Source organism: Ambystoma mexicanum, chromosome 13 (genome assembly GCF_040938575.1).
Source record: "Ambystoma mexicanum isolate Mex_15411 chromosome 13, UKY_AmexF1_1, whole genome shotgun sequence".
Lineage (NCBI taxonomy): Eukaryota > Metazoa > Chordata > Amphibia > Caudata > Ambystomatidae > Ambystoma > Ambystoma mexicanum.
Window position 1 is genome coordinate 38,244,629 of NC_090938.1, and position 27,321 is coordinate 38,271,949.

The window sequence follows — 27,321 nt, forward strand, 5'->3', positions numbered from 1 at the left end:
AGAGTTACCTCCTGAATCCCAACCATTTATTACGGATGAACGTCCAGCCTGCCCTTCTTATGCTTCAGGGGGATCACCAGAATGCCTGCCTTTTACACAAGTTGATTCTCCCAACTGCTTGACTGTAGCATCAGCGCCTCCCGAATATGCAACATCTGAGTCTGAGACTTCTGCCAGCTCTCTCTTCAGAAACATCAAGCTGGATCACGACTCGGGAGGGCCTTACATGCGAGGCCGTTGGACTTGCCTGGAGTGTTACGAGAGGGAGACCGATACCATCCGCCATGGCCCAGTCACCGAACAAGTAGCCGACCAGGATAGCGGGCTGGACGATTTGCATTTGGGGGCCGGTTTGGATCAGCTGCTTGACAGCTTTCTTGTTGCCGGATCCCACATGAGCCTGAGGGAGGGGACGGGCACGGCCCCCCAGCTGCAGCACCAGTCGGGTGCAAGTAGCCAAAGGAAGGGTATGACTGCTGCAGTTCAAGATGTGCCTGTTATTGCTCCTGTTGCGAGTGTGCCTGATGTACCAATTACTGCGTCTATCACTCCTATCGGTATGCCAAACGTCCCTGCGGTTGTATCCCACATGCAACAAGGTGGCTACATGACTGACACCAGGAGTGCCAGCCTCGTACAACCCATTGGACTTCCAGGCCCCCAAGGCGTGGAACAGATGCAGTCAAACCTTGGTCACCCTCAACCACAGGCCTTTACCCAGATGGATGACGGGAGAAGATCTGAACCTCTACCTCGGCCGCCACCTTCTTTTTCTGAACATGAACATTTCCTGAAACCTGCTATTTTCTCACCTCCTGTGTGTCCGCTCTCGGCAGGGAGGCTACCAGAGCATCTACCATTGTCTAAAGCATGTTGCACCAGCCTGCCTCCCTCCTCAATGATGTATGAGTGTTTGCTCCCAGTGTCTGAGCTTCCTGGACCTTCCAACTCTGCTTCGGGTCCTGCAAGTCCTTCATGCCTTTCTTCGACCCATGAGTCTCTTCCTCACCGAAAACCTGCCTATGGCTCTTCTAGATGGCCTGATTCTATTCATTCCAGTCCCTCTGCTTTTGCCCGCGGGTCATCGTTTCCGTCAGTGCCACCTCCGAAGACAAAGCGTTCCTGTTATGGAAGGAAGATGTTTTGTGCGGGTGACGGTCTCCTGGAGTTGGCCGTGGGAGGGGGTATACTGTCACGGCTCGTTCCCTTCGCTCCCGTTCCCGTCACTTGGGGGCATGTTTTGGGGTTTATTCCATACTGGACATTTCCTCCGAACCTTACGCTACAGTGCTGTGATGAATTGGGAGCGCTAAAACCTTATGTTCCAAGTTACTTCCCTTCCGGATCCATTCCAGGTTTTTGGCAGCCAGCATGCTACTTTAATCTAATGACTATGCTTCCCAGAATGCCTGGCTCACTGCTTCACCTCCTCCCTTGCAGGACAAGGTTGGGTGGAGGATAGGCAACACCTGTGGCTGCAGGTGCAGCAGGCGGCATACCTGAGGGGTGTGCTCGTTAAGCAGCTTTAAAAGCCTCAGTTTGCTTCAGTCCAGCGCTGGTCATTGTTGCAGTGTTCCTGTTGTGACTGGTCCCTTGTTCCTGGTTCCTAGTTTTTGTGCCTGGTTCCTAGTTCCTATTTCTTGTTCCTCTGCCCTGGATTTCGAATTTATGTGCTTAATTGATTTCTGCTTTCTGGATTTCCCTTTCTGTCTTCCTCTGTCTGCAGGCAGCCTTTCTCTGTGCTTTACCCTTTGATGCTGCCCAATTTGCCTGTGTTCTCTGTTTCTTTGAAGCTGTCCTTTGCTACTGAAAAACTTGATGCATTAGTCTTTCCCTTTATAGATTTAGCTTCCTGCCTTTTCTCCTTGGATGGGTGGGAAAGGTTTCCTTTTGTGATATCATTTTCCCTGCTCCTGATCCTTACTTTCTATTGGGATCCATTCCATGTTTTCCATTGCACTTCTACATTTATTTCCCATTGATTATTAGGTGTGGGGTGCTGTTGTAACTAGTCCCTGTATGAATGCCTTTTGTTTTCCTCTCTATTCTATAATCACTTTTCCTTCTTGCCCCTTGACTAGGGTCTTATGTATTTAGTTTCCTCCACCCATTGCTGTTATAGCCTGCAGGGTCCCTGTTTCATCAACTGGGTTCGTGGGTTTACTGACATTCAAGTGGTCTTTCCGGTCCTCGTGAGTACTGTTTCTAAGTTCCTTATTCAGTATCATCCAGAGTGTCAGCTCACAGATCCTGTCCTTGCTTGCCCTCTACGTGGGCTTAGCGCTGTCAGTATCTGTAATAGCATAGTGGGTAAGGAGTTTGCCGACTTTCCTTTCAGTCATAAGGAGGTTCTAAGTGCTTACCCCACATCCCTTTTCATATATTGGTATTATAGTTTCACTCTATTTGCACTCCTGGGTTTAGTATACACGAGTCTTGGGTATTGTATGCACGTTGTTAGATTCAAAGTTGTTCACTGTGTGATTCCGTCCACATTTCCCTTGCCATATTCATTGCCTTCTTCCTTTCTTAACACCTCTTCACGATTAACGAGATATCAATTGATCTTGTTTGCACCGCATATTAAAATTCAGAGGTGTTGTGTATTGAGTCCGGCTGAACTATTACCTTTCCCGCAAGATACTGTTTGTAGTGATGAAGTGTTGCATGACTGCCTCTACACCACAGAGCAAGTGACTAAAGGCAGGATCGACCTGAAAGATATTCCTTTGAACGACCCAGAAGGGGAGCTGTTTTGTGATGGCTCTTGTTTCAAACTTCCGGATGGTACATCCACGGCTGCTTATGCCACCACCACATTAACCGTGATTGTGGAAACCAAGAGAATCACACATAATTCCGCGCAGGCCGCAGAAATTATTGCATTGACTCGAGCTTGTGAACTTTTCGAAGGGCTTAGAGTAAATATATATACTGATAGACAGTATGCTTTTGGGGTAGTTCACAACTTCGGTAGACTTTGGGCAGAACGAGGGTTCTTGACCTCAGATGGAACAAAGATCCAATATGGCTCCTTGATTGTATGGTTACTTTCAGCGCTTGCACTCCCCACTCAGTTAGCGATCATGAAATGTGCAGCACATCAGAAAATCATAAATGATGTAGGAAAAGGGTACGCTTTCGCTGACCAGATACCCAAACAAACTGCCCCTGATCTCTATTCAGAAATGTATACTACAAGGGAAGCCATAAATGTTTGCACTATAAATGAAGGTATTGAATCTGTAAAGAATATTCAAGCCAATGCCACATCAGAGGAAACTAAACAATGGGCTGAGGGTTTGGCAAGATTGGATGATGACAGGTGTTGGGTGGATAATTTAGAGGGAAAATGGTTGTTGCCAGATGCGTACATTACAATAATGGTCGCAATGGCTCATGGGCCCACTCACATCTGTGCAAGGAAGGTTTCAAAAATGTTACAAAATGTCTGGGTGAATGATAAAATCTCGAAAACAGCTGAACGTTTTGTCCAGAGTTGTATGATCTGTCTACAGCATAATATAGGAAAAGGCACATCGACGCGAGGTGTCGTTTTGGTCCACTTTCTGTCCCCTTCAAAGTTATACACTTTGATTGTATTGAAATGGAGCGTTGTAATAACTTTAAATTTGTCCTAGTTGTTATTTGCGCCTTTCGTAAATAGGTTGAAGCCTTTCCTGTTAAAGATGCTACAGCAATGACAACAGCCAAAACTATGCTTAAGGAATTTTTTCCTAGGTTTGGTTTGCCAAGGGTCATCTGGTCGGACAATGGTCCACATTTTATCGCTGCTGTAATTCTGCAGATATGCGTGGGATTACAGATCGATAAATGGTTCCATTCGGCTAGACATGCTTAAAGTGTTGGATTGGTAGAGAGACACAACGGAATTTTGAAAAACAAGCTCGCTAAGACGTGTGCCGGCACCAAATTGAAATGGCCGGACGCCTTACTGATTGTGTTACTGTCAATGAGAACAACCCCACAGACTAGGACTGGGCTCTCCCCTTTTGAAGTGGTTATGGGTAGGCCAGCTAACATTTGGAATTTGCCTAAGCGAAAAGCCCTGATGGACATTGAACATGTACTTCTTTCTGATTACTGTGACAGGTTAACTAAAAATCTGGATTTGATTCATCAACAGGTGCGTGAAGCCCTCCCAGTCAAATACGAGGGGCCAGGTCACAGTATCCAACCTGGTAGCTGGGTGCTTGTAAAAGCATTCAAACAAGCATCCTGTCTTGCACCCCGCTGGAGAGGCCCGCACCAAGTTCTCCTGGCCACACAGACTGCTGTACAAGTGACTGGACGAAAGCACTGGATCCACGCGTCGCATGTCAAGAGGATTCCCTTCCCTTTGCCACATGATACTGAAGATACAGAAAATCTTACCTGTGCTGCTCCCAATGATCACGCAGTGTTGAGCAGTACTGAGAGTGCTTTGGAGACACTCCCTGAGCCCGTGGGGCCTGGGGAAACAGGTGCTTCATCTCCGCACTCTCTTAGAGATCCTTTTTCACCACTGTCAGGTTTTGTTACATATCCAACAATTCCATCAGGAAGCAATGACACGTTGTTCGCAGATTACACCGTACCAGGAGTCACAAGGTACAATCTGCGTCCATGGAGCTAGACTTACTGCACAGTTCGGCTGTGCCAATGGGAAAACCATTGTAGTGCTTGTCTTTTGGCCCTGTCATTTGCATACAGAGAAAAGCTGTTAGCTAGGGATAGGGAAGGACTAAGAAAGCACACGATCAGGAGATCGCCAGCAAATTAACTCTGGCGTTTTTCGATTTGAAGAAACAATGCCTGTTATCGCTCTTACTCATACGGAACAAAAAAGTGACTGTGTGGCCAATCGAAACAATGGACAATCAAATACATGGTCTCGTAAAACGTATTGTTTACTTGTAATCATGTTAACTGGATTCACAATAGTAATTGCTTTGGGACTTTGATATTTAGAAGAAGTACATCCTCTTGAAACTCTTTTGCCTACTGAAAATGTACCCACTGTATCTACACCTTTCGTGCATCTGCACACTCTACCTCCTAGAGAATCTCAACACAGACAGAGTTACCACAATAACACACTACTGCTTATCATGAATGCAACACATGCCATATTTAACAAGTCTAATTGCTGGGTCTGCACTCATTTACCGCAACATGGAGACACGGGGTTGGGCTGGTATATTCATCCTTTGCCTCTTACCACCTCATGTTATGCTTCTTTAAGGGTACTATTCTTTGGCCGATGGAATGATAGCATCTTGGGGAACTTTGATGGAACAAATTTGAATGAGTTTGAAAAACGAGTTCTAACACCCCTGGGATGCTCACTTTTCGCAAATAAGAGCAAGCTTAATGTTACTTCCATTAGGCCTTCTGATAGATTCTCTCAACCTTTTCAATCTCTGATCTCCTTCAAGATGGCTCCTATAGGCAATAAGGATGCCACACCACCTTCCTACACTGTTAATCACAGCCCAATTCAGTTTCTTTCTGCATACAGAGGAATGGTACTCAGTCAATGGGTGATTTCAAGGGTTGCACCAATGTTGCGAACTTGACCAGTGAAGATAGACCTTTGTATGTAGGTGAACCTGTCTATTTCGTTTGCGGTAATGAAGCTTTCCCATGGCTACCAAGGGATTGGCAGGGAACCTGTTATTTAGGGATCCTGTTGCCAGGGGTATTTATAGCTAGTACTACAGAAATCTCTAAAGCTTGTCCAAGGCAGAACGAGAATGGCGATACTTCATCGCAAGTTCTGGGTGACGTAGCGAAATCCTTTGTACCTTTCTGGGGGCAGATACTAAATTCCGAGGATATTAGGAGACTAGTGAGAGTACTGCAGAGAACCATCAACCGGACCACTGACATACTCTATAACATGACTCTAGAACAAAAAGCAATATGGTTAGTGGCACTACAGAACCGGATGGCATTAGAAGTCATCCTGGCTGAGTGTGGTGGAGTATGCAAATGAGTAGGGTCCACTTGTTGCGTTTTTGGACCGGATTCCTCCCCAACCATCTTTGAGGCTATACAAAATCTGCAGGTCCTTAGTTCAGAAGTGCACGTTCCTGAGGGAAATTGGGATCTTAGCGCTTGGTTCTGGGACTTCTTGTGATCTTGGGGATGGAAGCTACTTTTAGTTTTATTGATTATTCTGGGTATTCTGTTGTTTTGCTGTTGTATACACTGTCTTCCTGCCATATGTTCAGTGTTAGGAGGATGTTGTGCACAGACTATGGGAACACAAGGACAAAAGGTACGCGCACCGGAAAGAATGACCAATGAACTTGTGTTGAAGGAAATTTCTGGCACAGACCTTATGGCGATTGATATCTCTGATGATTGTGATTCAGGGTGTATGGACATTGAGACATGGAGTTACTCGTAAAGTGACTAAAAGTAGTTTAGCGCTTGGCTTAGGCCAAAAGGAGGGTTTGTTAAATGGGAAATCATATTGTGCCTCCTTCTAATATTTATTGGCCTAAGCCTAGTCACTCTGCGAAGAAAACCGCATTGCAAAGTTCCGATTTTAGATCGACTTAGCCGCCATTTTAGGATCATCCGCCATTTTGATTTCTGTTCATATGTGATTCTGTGTTCTAAAATGGTGGACTGTGTTTCCAACTTGTAACCAAGCCTTCCCGACCTTTGAGCCTAGTTAATGGTTAGACTGTCCGAGGGCCGAATGTTTGGACTAGGTAATGAGACCTTGTCCCAGGCATGACTTGTGGTCTAAGGATTGTCTGCATTAACAAGCCTCATCCACGAACATACATTGAGGACAATACTATGCAAATGTCGAGCGTGGACACTGGCAGAACTGCATTGTAAAGGGATATGTGCTAAGGCTTACTGCTAAACCCAGGAATACACTTTGCCTTTGTAACTTGTTCGAAATACAAACCGAAGTAATCCATGTGCATATTGCTGTATGAGCCATAAGCGAACTCGGCACAAACTCTAGACCACAGATTATTAACTTGTAGAGGGGCTGGACATTATTACTGAATTGTATAAAAATGCAAATGTCTAGATGTCCAGTACCTTTCACTCCTTACTCTGACGGGCTGGCACTCATTGTGATGTATTGAGAGCCAGATAGCTATCTGTATTTCTGTTTCTTTGTAACTGCACAGTAGATTAAAGATCTGTGAATCTTTATAGCCCGTGTTTGGTGTATTTCCTTTTGTGGTACTCAGCCTCGATATTTCCTTGCTTTTACAACATAGCGATATTTTCTGATAAGAAGATGAAAACAACTGGAAGCTATTTGCTAAAAGCACCGAGCCCAGATTACAGACAGGCTATCCTTCTCTTTCATCTGAATATCCTTCGTACTAGAGAAATAAAAGTAAGACAGAAACAAATAAAACCTGAAGACAGTACTTGCAGATTTAATTGTGGTTCTACTCAGGCGGAAACTCTTCAACACTTTCTATCTGAGTGTACAAAACTTGTAGATAAAAGAGATCAATATTTCAAGCATCTGTTTGAACATTGCTTAATACTGACGGCACAGGAACTATGGAACTTGATACTCCAGGCAAGAAACAAGAGGATACAATTGGCTGTTGTAACATTTTTTTTATTTTTTTTATTTGATACAACAAAGGTGAAAAGTCCACTGTTAATCGAAATATTGATTTGCGATGTGTTTAAATGTAAATAATTTTGTAAAGGTATTAAAATAAACCATAACACATTTTTTTAAAAAATTAATACAAATAAAGTTTCATGAAAATAACTAAGGCAAAAATGAAGACAGTAAAAGTAGCCCAACTTTAAGATTTTATCAAAAATCAGAAAATGGAAAAATATAATAACTCCATATTGGAATTAGTAGGGTTTAGAACAGGTGAGGGTCCAGGGGAGGGGCAGTGATGTTCATAATGGTGCTTGGGGTGAATGGGGGTGTCTTTCCACTCTGCACCGTAGGCTTCTTTTGTGGGGTATTTCCAAATGTTTCCATAGGAAAAGTGTGGGGCTTGCTAAAAATGTGTAATTTGGGGCCACTATGAACATTATTTCCAGGGCCTCTTTTGGTTCCTTGTCCACCCCTGGGGGTGGCCAAAACTGGGATGAGATCATCAGGGGCAAGAATGTGAGCCGGTACCCACAAACAGGGCCGAGCGGCCTCGTTTGGGCTGTTGCAGCTATGGCAGGAGTCACACGGTGGGACGGCTTGATCAGAGAGCGCTGCACTTTAACTCTTGCAGTGTAAACGCACAGAGCGCTCCGAGGGAAATGGCGCTTCCTCCAAAAGTGCTGTCTTCACTTATCCTTAGTGAAAACTCCAGAAAACCATTTGCCCGGGCCACGGCACATATACATATTGGAGAGGCGCGATAAGGAGGATGGCTGCACATGAGGTGCAAAACAAATCCAAAATGGTGGCACAGTCTTATAAAGGCTGGCTCCCTCCTAAAAATCTCCCAAATGAAAACGAGGCACAAATTATGACAAACCAATCACATGTCCTCACTAATTCACCCTAGGAGATTTAGACCCTCACATTCAGAGGAGGCTCATTCCCGAGGGGAGAGGTGGAAGGGTATATAAACCCATGGTCACAGTCCAGCTATCTGAGTAGTTTTGAGTAGAAATTGGAGGCACACGTTTGGAGAAGGTTGGACCACGAGGAAGGAGTGTAGACGAGCATGGATTGTGATGAAAGGAGAAGCAGTGGACAGGTGTAAACAGAAAAGCAGTCAAGGAGGGGTACCAGGTGCATGACCTGTAATGGGTGGACTGTTTGGTCTGACAACTGCGCCTAGACCGAGGGCTTCTGAATGGAATAGTACTGAAAACAGTCATAAAGAAGCTTGTGTTGCACAAAGTTATTGTGACTTTGAAGTCAACTATTGTTTTGAAAGTTGGAAGATTTTTAACTCTTGGGGAAGGGAACCGATGTGTTTGATGAGCTACTTTGAACTTGGGGAAGGAGAGGTGATTACAAGCCACAGAGCAAGAAAAAGCTCTGTACTTTACTTAGAACACTATTCATTTAGATGCTGACATCCCTACAAATTGTATGGAGTTAGTTGTGAGGGCAAGTATAGGTTTTGGGGCACAGACAGATATTTTTTATTTTGGACCTCCTGCTGCAGACTATTCCTAGTTTTCTTTAGGTAGGGAAATCCCACCTTAGCATAGGGCAATTTAGGCATTAATTCACCCTGCCTTTTGAGTTAATAGAACTTTGTTAAAGAATGTGGACCTGTTGTCTATGTCTGACTCATAATGACTTCACAAGATAAAGATAAAACAGCCTTAAATGAATGGGAACAAATGCTTGCGTGTACTTCCCAGGAAATTATAGCGAGAGTCATACAACAATCAGCCAAAATACACGGACGCACTCTTGCAGAAATTCATGTAAAAGTTGAGATACAAGCATTAAACCTACCAGAGATGACATATAAAAATTACCAAATGTTAGATGAATATCTACATTTCACAACAGAATAAAAAAAATGACGTTTTTCAGAGAGATGGGCAAGACTACAAAACCGAAAGAATCTACACTTTTCAAAAATGATATGAATCAAAATGAAACATTAGGCCCGAACACAAACCAGAAATTGCACCAATAGAAGTGATGTTATCCCCATCGTCCTCGGATGCGGAATCCACTGGCAGCAGCGATGTGGAGATAGAAAAGTATTCAAGACTTCCAGAGAATTTAACAGACTATCCTTTTTTAGAGGAGTTGAAAAGACAGAGGGCCTCATTATAAGTATGGCGATAAGGCAACAACAGTGCTGGTAGCGCTACCGGCACCATTGCTACCGTACCGCCATACTACGAGCTGTGCTCGCGGGTGCCGGTGCATCCGACGTCCCCATTCCCATTGAGCCCTATGGTGCTCAAACGGGGATGTACCGGACCCGGAACCCACAAAAGGGCAATTACCGGGTCTGGCTTGGCCGGAATAGCCCGGTAATTGACCATTCATGGGTGCCGGACCCGGAATGCAAGTTTGGAGGAAGCCTTGCCGGTTTTACCGGCAAGGCTACCTCCAACCACGTAATGAGGCCTATATCGGATGTCAAACCTTGAACAAGGGCAATACATATAATACAGGTAGAATTTCAAAAGAAAGAAATACCTCAACTCACATCCCAATACACAAAAGAGGCAAAAGAGCAGGTACACATGCAGAAGAAGAAAATATGGGAATCATGACAAGATCACGCAAAACCCAAGCATACAGCAGGAACACCTTGTTTTGAACCTGTTTGAAATGCATCTCTCTAAATCTCTCATCTCTGGTCTGAGCAAATGGCTTTCCTTAAGCCCAACAAATACCTTAAAGCACCTAGAGACCAACATCGACATCAATACATTTTGCGGATGTCTAAAGCTAAAGACAATTTTTGCAACACAAACTACTATGGATATCGCAGAGGATCCAAAGACACCTCTAGACTAACTGGGAATCTAGCCGAGAAAACAATCCCTTTATTGAACTGCAAAAGGGTGGGCAAAGATCACACTTTTGAACAGTTAATATCTGAACAAGTCATAGACAACTACATAACAGAAGAAAGCACACTCAAATGTAAATCAAAATGTACACGTAATTGGCAGTGGATAATTTCTTTGACCTTTTCAATCAGGCATAGTTAACGATCTAAGAGAAATCTACCTACAAAAGAAAATCCAATGTTACAAACGAGGAAAGAAAAGTAATACAAGATTTCAAAACCAACAAGGACATTGTAGTAAAATCTGCAGATAAAGGAGCCAAAATTGTATTAATGAACAGACAAGATAAATTTGTGAGGCCAACAAACATCGAAACAACAGCAATTGCTATCAAAAATGGAGCTTAAATAACTACCCTTGGAAGTTTAAAAATGGCATCTCATCAGCCTCTTCATCCATGATAATACAACTACATGAATGTGCAACATCCTGTTATGGCCGCAATATATTTCTTACCGAAAATCCATAAAACGTACACTAGATTTCCACCCTGTAAATCAATCATCTATGGGATTGGTTTCATCACAGAAAGAATTTCAGAATATATAGACACTCATCTTAACCCCCTTGCACAGAATTTGCCTTCATGCATAAAAGACACCAAACATGTAATTCAACAGATAGAAGCAATCATGTAGTAAGAGAATTACATACTTGTCACAATAGTTGTAACCTCACTCTACACCTGCATAGAACATGAAACTGAGATCAGAACTGCAGAATATTTCCTTAAATACAGGCCAGTTTCCTATCACCAACATAACCCGATGATACTGGAAATGCTAAAATTCACACTCAACAATAAAAAAAATGTGTTTCAATAATCAATTATATTGTCAAAAAACAAGGTACAGCAATGGGAGCAAAACATGTTCTTTTTACGCAAACCTGTTCATGGGCAACTATGAGCTTGAACACACTTGGACGCACTCAGCATTCCCTCAAAATGAAAACACAGTCTATATGGGGCGGTACATTGATGATATTGAATGGAGACCTGAATTCTTTGAAAGAGTATAAAAATGATTTAAATTGCAACAAATAGAATACCAAAATAACTATGGAATGCAGCAGGGAAAATATTAACTTTCTTGATCTACAGATCTATGTAGAGAAGGACGAAATTAGAACCACTCTGTATCACAAACCTACAGCAGGAAACCACATTTTACACACAGAAAGCAACCAATCAGCACATGTAATCACAAATATCCACTATGGGGAACTCCTCAGAATTAAAAGAAATTGCAGCATAAATAAGCAATATCAGAAACAGTTGAGCACTAGCACAACAAATTTCAAGATCAGAGGATATCAGGCTCATACACTGAAGTCGGATCTGAAAAAAAGCATCAACAAAAGATAGAACATTTCTCCTGATAGACAAACTAAAGAAAACAGAGTTACCGGCACCAGAACAAAGAACTAGGATGATCACTACATACAGCACAGAACACTACAAAATAAGAAACATTTTAAATAAACATTGGCACATTCTGCAAGTAGTGTAATCAATTTTGAAAGACTTGGATGACAAACCATCTTTCACTTTCAGGAAAGCTGGAACCATAAAAACAATGATTAGCCCCAGCTACTTGGAAGCTGAGAAAACCCAAACAACAGCCACCCTCCATTCACTTTGGCAATCACCACCAATAATAGGAAATTATAAATGCAGACATTGCAAACTATGTCCTCAGTTCAGGGACAAGGTAAAAACATTACTGCTCCCCAACGGAAGGAAACATAAAAACACAAGTTTCATGAATTCAAACAAAAAGATTGTAATATATGGGATCAAATGCCACTGCAACAAACGGGGCATTGGCAGCACAATCGAGAAATTGAATTATGGAACACATGAGAGCAATAGAAAATGGGAATGAAAAATACCCAATGACCACACATCATCAAAAAGAACATCCGGGTCAACAAATTGCACATTTGGAATTTATGGGGCTGGCCTGTATAGAAACTATGAGAAGAGGCGGTAACAGAGAACTGCAGGAGGAAGCACAGTGGATAACCTACATGGATACATGTCTCATGGAACTCAATAAAGACAATGGGCCTCATTACACGGTAGGCGGTAAGGATTATAAAAATACCGGTACCGGTAAACCCTTACCGCCTTACTACGAGGTCCCTTTGCAGGTTGGAGAATTTAACGCCTGCTTTTTGCAGACGTTAAAAACCAACCCGCAAAGGGACCAGGGAGCTAATTACGGTACCGCAATTTGCGGTGCCGTAATTAGCACCTTCCCCATTCCCATTATGCCTTATGGGGCAAAAATGTGAATGGGGAAGGGCAATGGGGGAAGGGGGAATTACCGCCCCACCAACCTTGGAATAGGGCGGTAATTCCCCTTTCCACCAAGGCGGTGCCGGTATTTTACCGGCATGGACCAAGGTGCTAATAGCACCTTGGTCCACCACCATCCGTGTAATAGTTCTGCTCATATTTATGACCCAACACAATGAGAAGGATCAATTCACTACTGACTTTGAATTTCAATTTAAAGATGATAATCTTTTCACTTGCACACAATCGTTTCATATATGTCCTTATGTTGTATAGAATCAATGCAGTATCTGTAATTTTACTGCAATCTGTGCAGGATACTGTCCTTTGAAGTATATTATATTGTGAACCCAGGATTGATAGAAGGTCTTTCAACACTGTCAAACTGGTAGCTAGTTGTTAGCTTCAGCACTTAAAATTTGAATTTTCACAATCAAAACTCTTTGGGACAATCGATTAGATATAGCGTTGTCTGAGGAAAGACCTTGGCAATGATTTAGAAAAGGAGGTTTAAAACAAGGAGGATTAAACCAAGTCAGAAGATAGACAATCCAGACAATAATTGTCTATCTTGATTACTGTCATAGCTTTTTCCAATAGCGTGATAAATGCATTCAATGATGGTTGCCACCAGCGTTAAAGCGTTAAATATGTCATCATGAAGAACGGGATGAGCGATGATGTCACACAAAGAAGTCTATGTCTAAACTACTATAACCCATTTTTGCAAAAATATAAGGTATGATTTTATTACAAAACTATACTGAGCCCCAATATCTATAAGTAACATGATCCTAAAGCCAGGCTATTTCCACTCAGCCATTTCTATTCACATTTGACTTTAGGTTTTTGAAAAACCTTACCAAGCTCCCCAAACGAATTCCGACGTTGGTGAGTAATATACAACATTTAATTTTCCTTTTTCTCTATACATACTTTGTCATTGTAAGGATTAAACAATCATTAAAAATAAACATTCCATGTTACAATAACGTGTCAAGAAAGAAAATCTCTTTAGAGAATGATCAAACAGCACATCATTTTTGTGTTTCACTTTTTGACAGACTACCAAATTTAATGGAATAATTTGTGATGAATCCCTCCTGAGGACCTCCCGCCACCCTCCCCCCCCCCCCGCAATGGTGGTGAAACAGATATAGAGGTGCTCCTACATATCAGGTCTTCTCAGGAAACAGAAGAACACTTTAAGTTAAGATCTCTGACACATAGAATTGATGCAAAAATGATGACACCAAGCAGGTGATCACAATTCACAGTGTTAATTCATCCCAAGTATATTCATGGAACAGAAACACGATGTTCACCTTTATTTTATGAAACTTCATGAAAGATCACAGGAAAGCATCAAGTTTTGGAATGAAAATTGTCAATCTTTTATTTAATAAGTTTGCCCAATTGGCACTTTTCCAACTATTGACTACACAATTTTCCTTTCAGATCTTAAATACTTTGGCCAGACACAAAAGCTGTAGTTATGAGAAGGCGACTTGGCTATCCAAATAGTTAGAGAATTTTGCAATGAGAAAAAAGTACACGCCTGCTACCACGTTTTTTCCATTATAGGGCAGTTTAAGTATTTCTTCCTCTGCATTTTACCCACACTTCTCGCCAGCTCAGGGGCCAGTAAGAGCCATGTTACTGCCCTCTAATGAGCAGTAGTGATGGCGGGCAGGATTGAAGAGCAATGCCAATAGTCATGGAAAGGAAAGAGGCAAACATCAGAATCTACAGTGGTGACCAGCAAGCAAGAGATATGCAATAATGACAGCAAGCAGGGGCTAGGAATCAGGGGCTGGCAATCTTGACTGTGCAGCAAGGGTAGCAACACTGATGAACAGGTAGGAGACTTGCAGGAATGTTGAGCTGTCTGGGCAGTCACAATAATTAGGCCAATTGACCTTATTGATATCATGATAAAGACCACAAGACGGGATTAGCAATAATTGCATATCAGAGAGCTTTGGATTGGCAGCTGTGGAACCCACCCCCATGCTCATTGACAAACCACCCCCCCAGGCACACCCCACGCCGCATCAACAGGCCTACAAGCACAGCTCTCCACAGCCAACCACACTATCCGACCGAACGCCCACCACCGTAGACACATGCCAACATGCCAACATGCATCTGGGCACATTTCTGACATAGTAAGAGGTGACACAGTTAAGCTACATGCATACATTTCTTGCAGATTGCATAGGTTACTGAATGACATGTGGGTTACAAAGTTATATAAAGGTTGCATATTTAATTAGCATCTTAAAAGGGACAGCGGAGGTAGCAGTGTGAATCGGTGCTGTCATATCGTAGAGAAACTATAACTCTTGCATTAAGAGCCCATTTCTTACTTTGCTCCTGAATGAATAGTAGGAAGGTTCTATTCTTAAGGGTACAGGTAGGGTCTTCCACAATTTTGCAGCAACCACAGGGAAGCTGCTGCCTCCCGCCTTCTGTAGCTTGAACCTCGGGATCTTAAGGTAATGCACTTGGGCAGATCTAGAGGGGCGATCTCAAATGTTGTGTGAGAATTGATTGGTCAGGTATTTCGGTGCGAGGTTCGCGAGGCACTTATGTGTGAGTGACAGGGATTTGAAGGCAATCCTTTGATTGACAGATAACCAGTTGAGATTCGGTCTGAATTCGGAGATGTGTTGGGCTCTGGGGATATTCAACGCTGCCCTGATGGTGTTATTTTGTAGAACTTGCATATTTTTTGTGTTCCGTTGGCTGGTCCCTAGACATAGCGCATTGCAATAGTCTAGTTTTGATAGCACTAGTGCTCTGGCGATAGCGGTGCAATTGGTTGTGGTGAAGAAAGGTCTGCATGCAGTGATTAATTTGCATGTGTAGGCCGTCGAGGAGGTTATTGCGTTGATTTGTCTAGAAAAGGTTAGGGTGGAGTCAATATAGATGCCAAGGGTTTTCACGTCCTTAGAGACCCTGATAGAGTTGCCATCTATAATGAAGGAGTCAAATTAGGCATATAAACTGTTGAGTTTAAATTGAGATCCTAGAAGGATTAGCTCTGCTTTATCGTCGTTAAAATAGAGCCTGTGTTTCGCAATCCGGGCCTGTAAGACAAGGTAGATGTCATTAAGTGCTTTGGAGTTTACTATATGGTCTCCGGTGATAGGGATGAGTATTTGGGTGTCATCCGCATAATTAGTGTGATCCTGGGCAAGTATATTTCCCTCACCTGCTTTAGTTTTACTCCTTGACATATGTGAGAATACTTAGAAATAAACTGTACACTTGCATTCAGTGCTATATTAGATCAGAAGATTGTCAGGAATAGGAGCGGGAGGAGATGTGGTAGCGTGACACGTTCAAGACTTTGGAACCAAACCAACTGTTCCTAATCTCGGCTTCATTACTTGACGCAAATCATTTGATCTTGTGCAAATCCTTTTCTTTCTGTGCTTCCGCTACCTTATGTGCTATTTTCTTTCTATTTCCAAAGTGAAATCAAATGCATTCGGTGAACTTTAATGTTCAACTTTAACCCCTTAACAGCATGACGTTGCTTGGCACAGTATGGCGACCTTTCTTATGTCTCACTGTGTAGTAGCAGAGGCAGACGCATAGAGTGCGCCTAGTCAATGCAAGTGCTGCTGGCTAAGCTACCTGTCACTTGTTTATTTGCTTAAACACTCATTGGATGCATGATTTTGTTCACGTCTAGCAAGTGCTCATTTCAAACCTCTAATCCAAAGTTTGAGAGCATGAAATATTGACACTTCCCGCAAGCCTGGTTCCCTGGTTCTGACATGTTTTGCACACCTGGACAGCTCTATTGATCCCATCTCAGGCTCTCTTCCTGTTTCTTTAGGTAATAGCGTCAGTGTTGGCAGTTCTGTGACCTGCCTGGTTCCTGTGTGTTGTTTCGGGCCTGGTACCCACTTGCTTGCCTCTCACAGCGAGCCAGGTTATTCTGCGACAGAGTTCAAGATGGGAGACAGCTGCGGGTATCAGGCGGCAGTCAGTTTGGCGAGCGAGGCTGGACGGACAATTGCAGGCTGGCCTACATGGCTGGTCGTGATCAGGAATCATTGCCTCAGTGCTGGTCGGGAGGTCTGAAGCACTGGTCTGTGAAAACTGATATAATATTGTTTCGTCCTCATTGAATATGTTGGCCTATGCCCAGTCGCTTTGCGAGGAAATCCGTATTTCAAGGTCGTGACCCTAAGTGAATCAAGCCTCCATTTTAGGTTAAAGCCGCCATTTTAGTTTATCCTGCAAAGTCACCCTGTGGCCTAAAATGGCCGACCTGTGTTCTCTTGTTCTTGCTTTAACCTCTTCAACCTCTGTAGGAGAGGTAATGTCCAACCTGCCTGCAGGCTACATGTTAGGGTCATGTAGACCTTGTCCTTTGTTGACCTCGGGATCAAGGGATTACTTGAATCGGCGATGTTAACCTGCAAGTATACAAGAACAATAACGCTATCTAAACACGACATGCGAAACATCTGTTTGACCTGTATTAAAGCAATGTGTAAAGAGTGTAAAGTTAAATCCAGAGAATGATAGTGTTTGTTAGCAAATATATTAAAAAAGTAAACCGCATGCACGAGATATGTAAATTAGGAACGAACCTGGCGCGACCCTAGGCCAGTGCATGATTAACTTGTAGGAGGCTGGACATTGTTATAAAGAAACTGTATAAATACGCTGATGTCCAGCTAGCAATTCCTGTTCACTGCTCAAATTGAACCCTGCTGGTGGTCTCTGTGATGTATTGACGGCCAAATAGCTATTTGTGTACTTTGTTTTGTAAACTGTACAGAATTTATAATAAAGATTCTGGGAATCTTTACAAGCCTGTGTCGGTGTATTTCTCTTTGCATGGTGTAAAAGCCTTAATATTGTATTTTCTGATTCCACAGATGGCGCCCGAACAGGGACCCTCAGGATCGACTTTGTCTCGTTGAAGGTTGGCTTGGCTATCGGACCGGGATCGGACGGTGCCAACAGAAATGGCCCCTCTGGACGAGAAGTGAATTCCTCGACAGAACGGCACAATCCGATCCCTGAACGGTGAGCTGTAGCCCGAGACGACGTCTTGACGAGGGTCCATATATCGAGGTGGGTAAATTTGCCGAAATCACCAGACATGTGGGTCCTTAGAATTTTCCTTAGTAACCCGATAGGGCCTCCCAGTCCTTTGGTCAGGTGAATCGTGACCCAATTCTTAATTTAACCCTGACAAATTTGAATTTGGCGCATTGTACCCGCGAGCACAATTATTTGACCAAGAAATTGTCTGCCTGCTTTAGGGCATTATTCCGCAGTGACAGACAATCTTTGGAAGATAGCCGTCCCGCACCACAGGAGGGGTCGCCGGCATGTACTATGTACTGTAAGAAAGGCTTTGGTAGTATAGCATTTAATGACATTTGGCACAAACAGACCAGACATACCTCTAATCTTCGGTGGCCAACCAATGGTAGCTTTGAAATCCCTCGTATAGAATATCTAGAGTCTGTATTGGTAAAGAAAAAGGCTAGACCTGCAGCATTTGACGCATTGCACAGTTGGAAAACAGAAGCTTTGCAGCAACAAAAGAGTAGAGAGAAACATATGCGTCGACATGTGACAAGTGTCGAAAAGGCACGATTATATGATCAAAATAAACAATTGGAATCAGTTAGGAACACGGACAGAGCGTTTCAATTAGGCATTCAAAAAATGTACCCTTCAAAAGATTTTCATATGTCAAATGAATTGATTAATAAACTTTTGCATGAACTAAGGCCCCATACCTCCGCGCCACCCCCGTACGTCCCTCCTCCTGGCGCTTTGCCCCTTCCCATTGTTATTCCCCCTCCTATAGTTCCTCTGGTCCTCCCTGCTGTTCTTCCTGTTGTTCTTCCAGCTGTCGCTCCTTTGCCTGCCCCCTTGCCTACACCTGTTGCTATTCAGAATGTGCCTACTCTTCCTCTTCCAAGTGATTCCGCATCGCTTGTAGTAGACCAGGGAGCGGGATCAAGGGTTGTGACTCGTAATACGGTGTCCCCAGATAAAAAGAATGAATTGATTGCTTGGGCTAAACATTGTATGGAGAAGGGTGAACAAGCTGATGTTTTTTCCACACTCGAAAATTTAAAAGGTATTCCTGAGAAAAATGTTTTTATTGAAGGATTAGGGATTCATTTGAGTATAATGTGGAATAGATTAAATGATGTAGATCTCGCACAAGGGTTACGGGATTTGAACGGCTTAGCGTTGTCCAGAGATACTGCGGAGAAAGTATATGAGCAGGTCAAGAGGATTTTTGTGTATAGGAAGGAGTTGGAAGAGTTACAGAATGAGGAAGCAGATGGTGATAGTTTAGGTATTATGTTCTTACAGAAACGGTTTTCGCCTCGCCGTGAATTAAAAGGTGAGGAAGCGCAGATTTGTACAAAGGATGCGATAAGATGGATTTCGGATATGTCGATAACTCCAGATGAAGTATATGACACATATGGTCAGTATACGTTAGAAATGCAAAAGAAAGTGATACAGGTTATGGTAGAATACCTGCAGAATGAGTGTGTAAAAAGAAAGATTTGTTGTCCTGCAGAATTGTTGAGTGTTTATAAGAGAGCCTTTTCGATTGATACTTCTTCGACTGCCTTAGCGCTTGATTTGGCTCTGCTGCTTAGTAAGCGTTCGGAGCTACCTACTTCTCAGTTGCCTATGAGAGAGGTCCCTCCAACATTTGTCCCAAAAGTTGAGATTGCGGCCGATGCTGCACAAGGAATACTCGCGGTGCACATTATGTATCGCAGTTTGTTCACGTCCCATTTTCAAGACAGGAAGTAAACACCATAAAGCAATCTATTTCCGATATAAGAAAGAATCCGACGTGGTTCTATAAAGAAATAGAGTCGGTCTTACAATCATCGGTATTCACCTTAAGTGATATTGATTTATTATTTCCCGTACTCCTGCCAGTTGATTTGTGGAAACAGATTAGGACTGTAGATTATGTACCTGGGTTAGGAGATACATGGGATAACATGGTTAGGTTCGACAGAGAAAGACCAGCTGGCGAACGACAGCCTCAAGTGATATTAACTTTGCCTGATAGGATTATTGTAAAATTAAAAACTATAGTTCCTGAAAAAAGAATAATTTGGGACAAGCTTACGGCCTGTGTCCAATGAAAGTCTCAGGGTGCTACCGAGTTCTTAAATCGGTTCGTGCAGGTATTTTCAGATTTCAATGGACAAGACTTAGGCACAGATTCAGGGAAAAGGCTGTTTGTCGACAAATTTGTACGTGGATTGCTGCCTGACATCCAGTTACAGATTATGTCCTCCGAAAGCGCTTGGCAGGCGAAGTCTCAATCAGAAGTACTGCACATGGCTCAGTACTATGAAAATCGTGCGAATAATGAAAAGGAAAAACTTGAGAAAAAAAAGGGTGACCTGAAAACAAAAGTCCTATTACAACAGATTGTTAGAATCGCTAGAGGGGGTAATCAATTTAGAGGTCAGTACGTTCCACAGGGAAGTACGCCCCTGGCTCCGGTAACCATTAACCAGTGTGCCTATTGTCGACAGGAAGGTCACTGGCGTGCAAAATGTCCGACCTTGCAGCAAAGGTCATTTGGGAACATGGGTAGACGATCCAGAGGTCGCCCAGGTGCAGGGGGTCCTGGCAGAGGTCAGTTTGCACCAGAATCACAGCAACCTCCTTCACAGGATAAGCAAGTTTCGAATGTGGATAATAGAAACATTCTTGATCACCCTTCTGCCGCGTACCTCTCTGAAGAGCTTCCTTTTGACGACATTCTGTTTCGCTAGGATTGCCCGAAGCAGGATTTGGAACAGACGCCTATTCCCGTTCATCAGAAAGGCCCCTACGTTGAGATGGCGGTGGGAAATAGGAAGCATCTATTTTTAGTAGATACGGGAGCACAGAAATGTTTCATTGACCATTCACGGGTTCCAAATATTCCCCTGTCAGGGCAGTCCAACGTTTCCGTAGGGTTTTCAGGCACACCTGTAGTTTGTCCGGTCTCTTTGCTGGTACCGATAACACTGGGTCCCTTCACAGAGCAGTGTCCATTTCTACTTACCACAAACTGTGGGGAGAATTTGCTGGGGTTAAATTTGTTGAAGGAATTGCATGCAGTAATACATTGTTCTCCGGACGGAGTTCGGTTAACAATTTCACCTCAGCAATCACTCGCCTCTAAGTTTTTGACTCGACCTTTACCGCCAGAATTCAGTAATACTCAGGAATGCTTATGGGCAATTGATGATAATGATGTGGGCATTCTTCATATTGAACCTGTTAGAATTATTCTGAAACATGGAGTTAAATTGCCTCCCATCCCACAATATAAGATCTCAGTTGAAGGTGAACAGGCTTTGAAATGTATAGTTTCTGATTTTGTAAATCGTGGAGTCATTGAGGAAATTACGGGTAGTTTGTGTAACAGCCCGATTTTGCCGGTATATAAAAAAGGTGATAATGCGATTCCCTTTCGGTTTATAATTGATTTACCTGCTATTAACAAAATTGTGGCTCGTCAATTTCCTATTGTACCTGATGTTACAATGATACTAACCATGATTCCGGCTTGTGCCACTCACTTTATCGTTGTTGACCTCAAAAACGTGTTTTTCAGTATTCCCATACACAAGGTAGGTATTTCTCTGCATTTACCCTAGGTGGACGCTCATTCACATTCACTCGTGCACCACAAGGGTACACTGAGAGTCCAAGTATTTATAGTAGGGCATTAAAAGAGCAGCTCGATACTCTCGAGTTGCCTACTACTTGCACGTTACTTCAGTATGTAGATGATCTCTTCTTGGCTGCTGATTCTGAGAGTGCCTGTAAAGAAGGCATCATGTTGTTGCTTTGTCATCAAGCAAAACATGGCCACAAAGCTTCACTCAAAAAATTCCAATATTGTTGTCAGGAGTTCGCCTATTTAGGCTATCTGCTGTCAAAGGAGGAAAGACGGTTGACACCTGAATGAATAAAAACTATTTCTGGCATGTCTGTCCCAAATACGCAGAAGGAAGTTAGAGCCCTGATAGGTATGGCTTCTTACTGTAGATTGTGGATCCCTAACTTTTCGTTAACGATTAAACCAATGCTGGCTTTGACAAAGAAGGGCATTTCTTTGCTATTACCATGGACTTTGGAACACCAGACAGCATTTGACTTGCTCAAAACCGTGCTGTGTTCAGCGCCGGTTTTAGGAACTCCAAATTATGAAAAGGCCTTTGTGTTGTATGTGCATGAACGTGATGGATGTGCTTTGGCTGTGTTAACGCAGGAACATGAAGGGAAGAATAGGCCGTGCGGCTATTTCTCATCCGCCCTTGATCCTGTTGCATGCGCTTTGCCGAGATGTTTGAGAGCTGTCGCTGCTGCTGCTGCATCTGTAAAACAGAGTGAGGGAATGATCCTGGGTCATGCGCTAACCCTAATGGTACCTCACTCTGTAGATATTTTATTGAATAGAACTCAAATGCAACACCTCACTTCCGCACGATTGACAACATACGAATTAATCTTGTTTGCGCCCCACATTCAAATTCAGAGGTGTTGTGTATTAAATTCAGCTGAATTTTTACCTCTCCCGCAAGATACTGTTGATGGTGACGAAGCGTCACACGATTGTCTTTATACGACAGAACAAGAGACTAAAGGTAGAATCGATTTGAAAGACACGCCTTTGAATAGCCCACAAGGAGAGTTATTTTGTGATGGCTCTTGTTTTAAACTTCCGAATGGTACATCCACGGCTGCTTATGCCGTCACTACTTTAAGCATGATTGTGGAAACCAAAAGAATTATGCATAATTCCACGCAGGCCACAGAAATTATAGCGTTAACTCGAGCTTGTGAACTTTCTGAAGGGCTTACAGTAAATATGTATACCGACAGTCAGTATGCCTTTGGGGTGGTTCACAACTTCGGTAGACTTTGGGAATAACAAGGTTTCTTGACCTCACATGGCACGAAAATACAGCATGGCACTTTAATAGTGCAATTACTTTCAGCGCTCGCACTCCCTTTTCAGTTAGCTATTATAAAATGTGCAGCACATCAAAAGGTTATAGATGATATAGGAAAAGGGATTGCTTTCACTGATCAGATAGCTAAGCAAAATGCCACTGATTTTAGTTCAGAAATGCATGCTGTAAGAGAAACTGTAAATATTTTAACTTTTGGTGAAAGTATCGATTCTGTAAAAGACATTCAAGCAGATGCTACTGTAGAGGAGACCAAGAAATGGGTTGAAGGTGCAGGGAGATTGGATGGTGATGGGTGTTGGGTGGACAATGTTGAAGGAAAATGGTTACTCCCTGATGCATATATTACAATGATGGTCATTATGGCTCATGGTCCGACCCATGACTGCGCGCGTAAATTGACTAAAATGTTACACAGTGTATGGGCTAATGATAAAATGTTCAAAATTGCAGAGCGCTTTGTCCAAGGGTGCATGGTCTGCTTGCAGCACAATGTAGGAAAAGATACCTCGACTCCTAGAGGAAGTTTCGCTCCACCTTCTGTTCCGTTTGAGGTTATCCACTTTGATTTTATTGAAATGGAACGTTGCAACAATCTTCAATATGTGTTGGTTGTCATTTGTGCTTTTAGTAAGTCGGTTGAGGCCTTCCCTGTTAGAGATGCAATGGCCATAACCACGGCAAAAACTCTGTTGAAAGAGTTTTTTCCTAGGTTCGGGCTGTCGAGAGTCATCTTCTTGGATAATGGGCCACACTTTATCGCTGCTGTAATCCCTACAAATATGTGAAGGATTACAGATTGATAAACAGTTCCATTCGGCCAGACAGGCCCAAAGTGCCGTATTAGTGGAAAGGCATAACAGCATTATAAAGAACAAGCTCGCTAAGACGTGTGCTGGCACCAAGTTAAAATGGCCGGATGCCTTACCGATCGTGTTGCTGTCGATGAGAACTACCCCTCAAACTAAGACTGGGCTCTCTCCCTTTGAGGTGGTAATGGGGAGGTCTGCTAATATTTGGTGTATGCCAAAGAGTCACTCGTTGCAGGATATAGAGAATGTGCTTCTTTCAGATTACTGTAACCAGTTGACTAAAAATCTGTTTTCAATTTATCACCAGGTGCGAGAGGCATTACCTGTACGTTACGAGTGTCCTGGTCACAGTCTACGACCGGGGGACTGGATCCTCACGAAAGTTTTTGAGAGGTCGTCTTGCCTTGCACCTCGGTGGAGGGGTCCCTACCAGGTCCTTCTAGTCACCCAGACTGCTGTGCGGGTAGCGGGGCGAAAGAACTGGATCCACGCGACACACACCAAACGGATCCCTCAGCCCGTGCCATACGATACAGAAGACACAGAATCCCTTTCCACTGCTGTAACCAACGTGCCTGAAACAGCAACAACCTACAAGAGAGTATTGGAGACCGTTCCAGAATTTGCAAGGCCAGACAAAACGGCCATCTTGTCTCCGCACTCTCCAACAATGGTACTTCTGGATCAATCATTTTCTGATCCCATTTCCGTTCACTCGCCACCTCCAGTGGGAAGTGACGACATATTGTTATCCGATCCTTCGGCACCAGAAATTGTGAAATATAATTTACGTCCAAGAAAATAGACGTACAGCACGGTTTGACTGTGCGATTGAGGAAATCATTTGAGGGCTTGCCTTTTGGCCCGACTGTACGAAAGGATTATGTTGGCTAAGGATTGTGGGAAAGACATTAAGAAGACGCGCGACTGGAGTCGCCAGCAAACAAACAATTGGTGTTTTTTCTATTGAAGACTACAATGCCTGCACCTGCTACCGCTCGTACCAAACTTTTAGATAAATATGTGACTAGCAGAGACAATGATCAAGCATGTAATGGGACCCCGAAAGGGTATTGTTGCATTTTTGTAATAATAACTGGGTTTTTAGTAACTATTGGTTTTGGGTTATGGTATCTGGAGGAAGCATATCCGCTAGAGGACTTTTTACCTGTTGAAAATGTATCTGTTTTCCCCACTCCTTCCGTGCAATTCCATACCTTGTCGCCTAGAGATTCTTCGCATAGACCGAACTATCAGAATAATACTCTTTTGTTAATAATGAATGCCACCCATGCAATTTTAAATAGGACCAATTGCTGGATCTGCTCACATCTACCGCAACATGGGGATAAGGGGCTAGGTTGGTACATTCATCCTTTACCTTTGACAACTGCTTGTTATGCTTCTCTTAGAGTACTATTCTTTGGCCGTTGGAATGACAGCATCTCAGGGAACTTTGATGGTACAAATTTGAATAGTTTTGAAAAGCGTGTTTTGATGCCCCTGGGATGCTCGCTTTTTGCAAATAGGAGTAAGCCAAACGTTGCTTCTGTTAGGCCCTCTGATAGATTGTCTCGTCCTTTTCAGTCTTTGACCTCTTTCAAAATGGCTCCTATAGGCAATAAGGATGCCACGCCTCCATCTTATTCTGTTAACCATAGCCCCGATTCAGTATCCTTCTGCATACTGAGGAATGGAACACGGTCAATGGGTAATTTTAGAAAATGCGCCAACGTTGCAAATTTGACTAGTGAGAACAGACCTCTGTACGTAGGTGAACCTGTCTATTTTGTTTGCGGTAATGTGGCATTTCCATGGTTGCCCAGGGATTGGCAAGGAACCTGCTATTTAGGGATTCTATTACCTGGGGTATTTATTGCCAGTACTGCAGAAAGTTCGAAGACTCGTCCACGACGAGGTGTGAAAGGGGATACTCCAGCGCAAACTCTAGGAGACATCATGAAATCCTTTGTGCCATTTTTTGGGCAAATTACGAATTCAGAAGATATCAGGGGACTAGCGAGAGTATTGGAGAGAACCATCAACTGGACCACTGACATACTCTATAATATGACGTTAGAACAGAAAGCGATAAGTTTAGTAGCTCTTCAGAACCGGATGGCATTAGATGTCATTATGGTTGAGCTTGGAGGAGTATGTAAATTAGTGGGGTCCGCTTGCTGCGTTTACGTACCAGACTCCTCTCCAACGATCTTTAGGGCTATCCAAAATCTACATGTTCTTAGTTCAGAAGTGCATGTTCCTGAGGGAAACTGGGAACTTAGTGCATGGGTTTGGGACCTCCTACGCTCATGGGGATGGAAGTTTTTTTCGGCCCTGCTGATTATCTTGGGTAGTTTTCTGTTTCTTTGTTGTTGTATACAGTGTCTCCCTGGTATATGTTCAGTATTAGGGGGGTGTTGCGCGCAAGCAACAAGGGTATTAGGGCATAAAATATAAGCCTCAGATAAGGTTTCCAAGTAGTATGTGTTGAAAGAAACTAGTGTCTGATCTAATGGCAATAGATATGTCTGACAATGATTCGGGATGTATAGACGTTGAAATGTGGAGTTAGTCGCCAAGTGATTGAAGGTAGTTTAGCGCTTGGCATAGGCCAAAAGGAGGGTTTGTTAAAACTGATATAATGTTGTTTCGTCCTCATTGTATATGTTGGCCTATGCCCAGACGCTTTGCGAGGAAATCCGTATTGCAAGATTGTGACCTTAAGTGAATCAAGCCTCCATTTTAGGTTAAAGCCGCCATTTTAGTTTATCGTGCAAAGTCACCCTGTGGCCTAAAATGGCCGACCTGTGTTCTCTTGTTCTTGCTTTAACCTCTTCATCCTCTGTAGGAGAGTTAATGTCCAACCTGCCTGCAGGCTACATGTTAGGGTCATGTAGACCTTGTCCTTTGTTGACTTCGGGATCAGGGTATTACTTGAATCGGCGATGTTAACCTGCAAGTATACAAGAACAATAACGCAATCTAAACACGACATGCGAAACATCTGTTTGACCTGTATTAAAGCAATGTGTAAAGAGTGTAAAGTTAAACCCAGAGAATAATAGTGTTTGTTAGCAAATATATTAAAAAAGTAAACCGCATGCACGAGATATGTAAATTAGGATCGAACCTAGCACAACCCTCGGCCAGTGCATGATTAACTTTCAAAATTCAGATTAAAAAATACCTAGAACTGCACAAGCTACTAGGCTCCATACAATCAGGTTTCCGCCCACTTCACGGCACGGAAACAGCCCTTATCGATCTGAAAACCCAAATTGATGATCTTAGGGACAAGGGCAAGACAGCACTCCTCCTCTTACTCGACCTCTCCGCGGCTTTCGACCTCGTCGACCACAAGGTCCTCTGCAAACACCTTGACTCAGCTGCTCACTACCCAGAAGCCATCAAATGGATTGAATCCTTTCTGAGCGAGAGAACCATGAGAGTCCTCTCCCCTTCAGCAGCAGCAGACCCCTCTCCTATTACTTGTGGAGTCCCGCAGGGCTCATGCGTCTCCCCCATACTATATAACATCTTCACCAAACCCCTGTTCGCGGATCTGGACCATCTGGATGTCACCTACACTAACTATGCTGATGACACTCAGATTCCCCTCCCACTTTCAGGGGATCACAGTAAGGACAGAGAGTTGGTGAATAGGGTATATCTCATCATTCAGGCA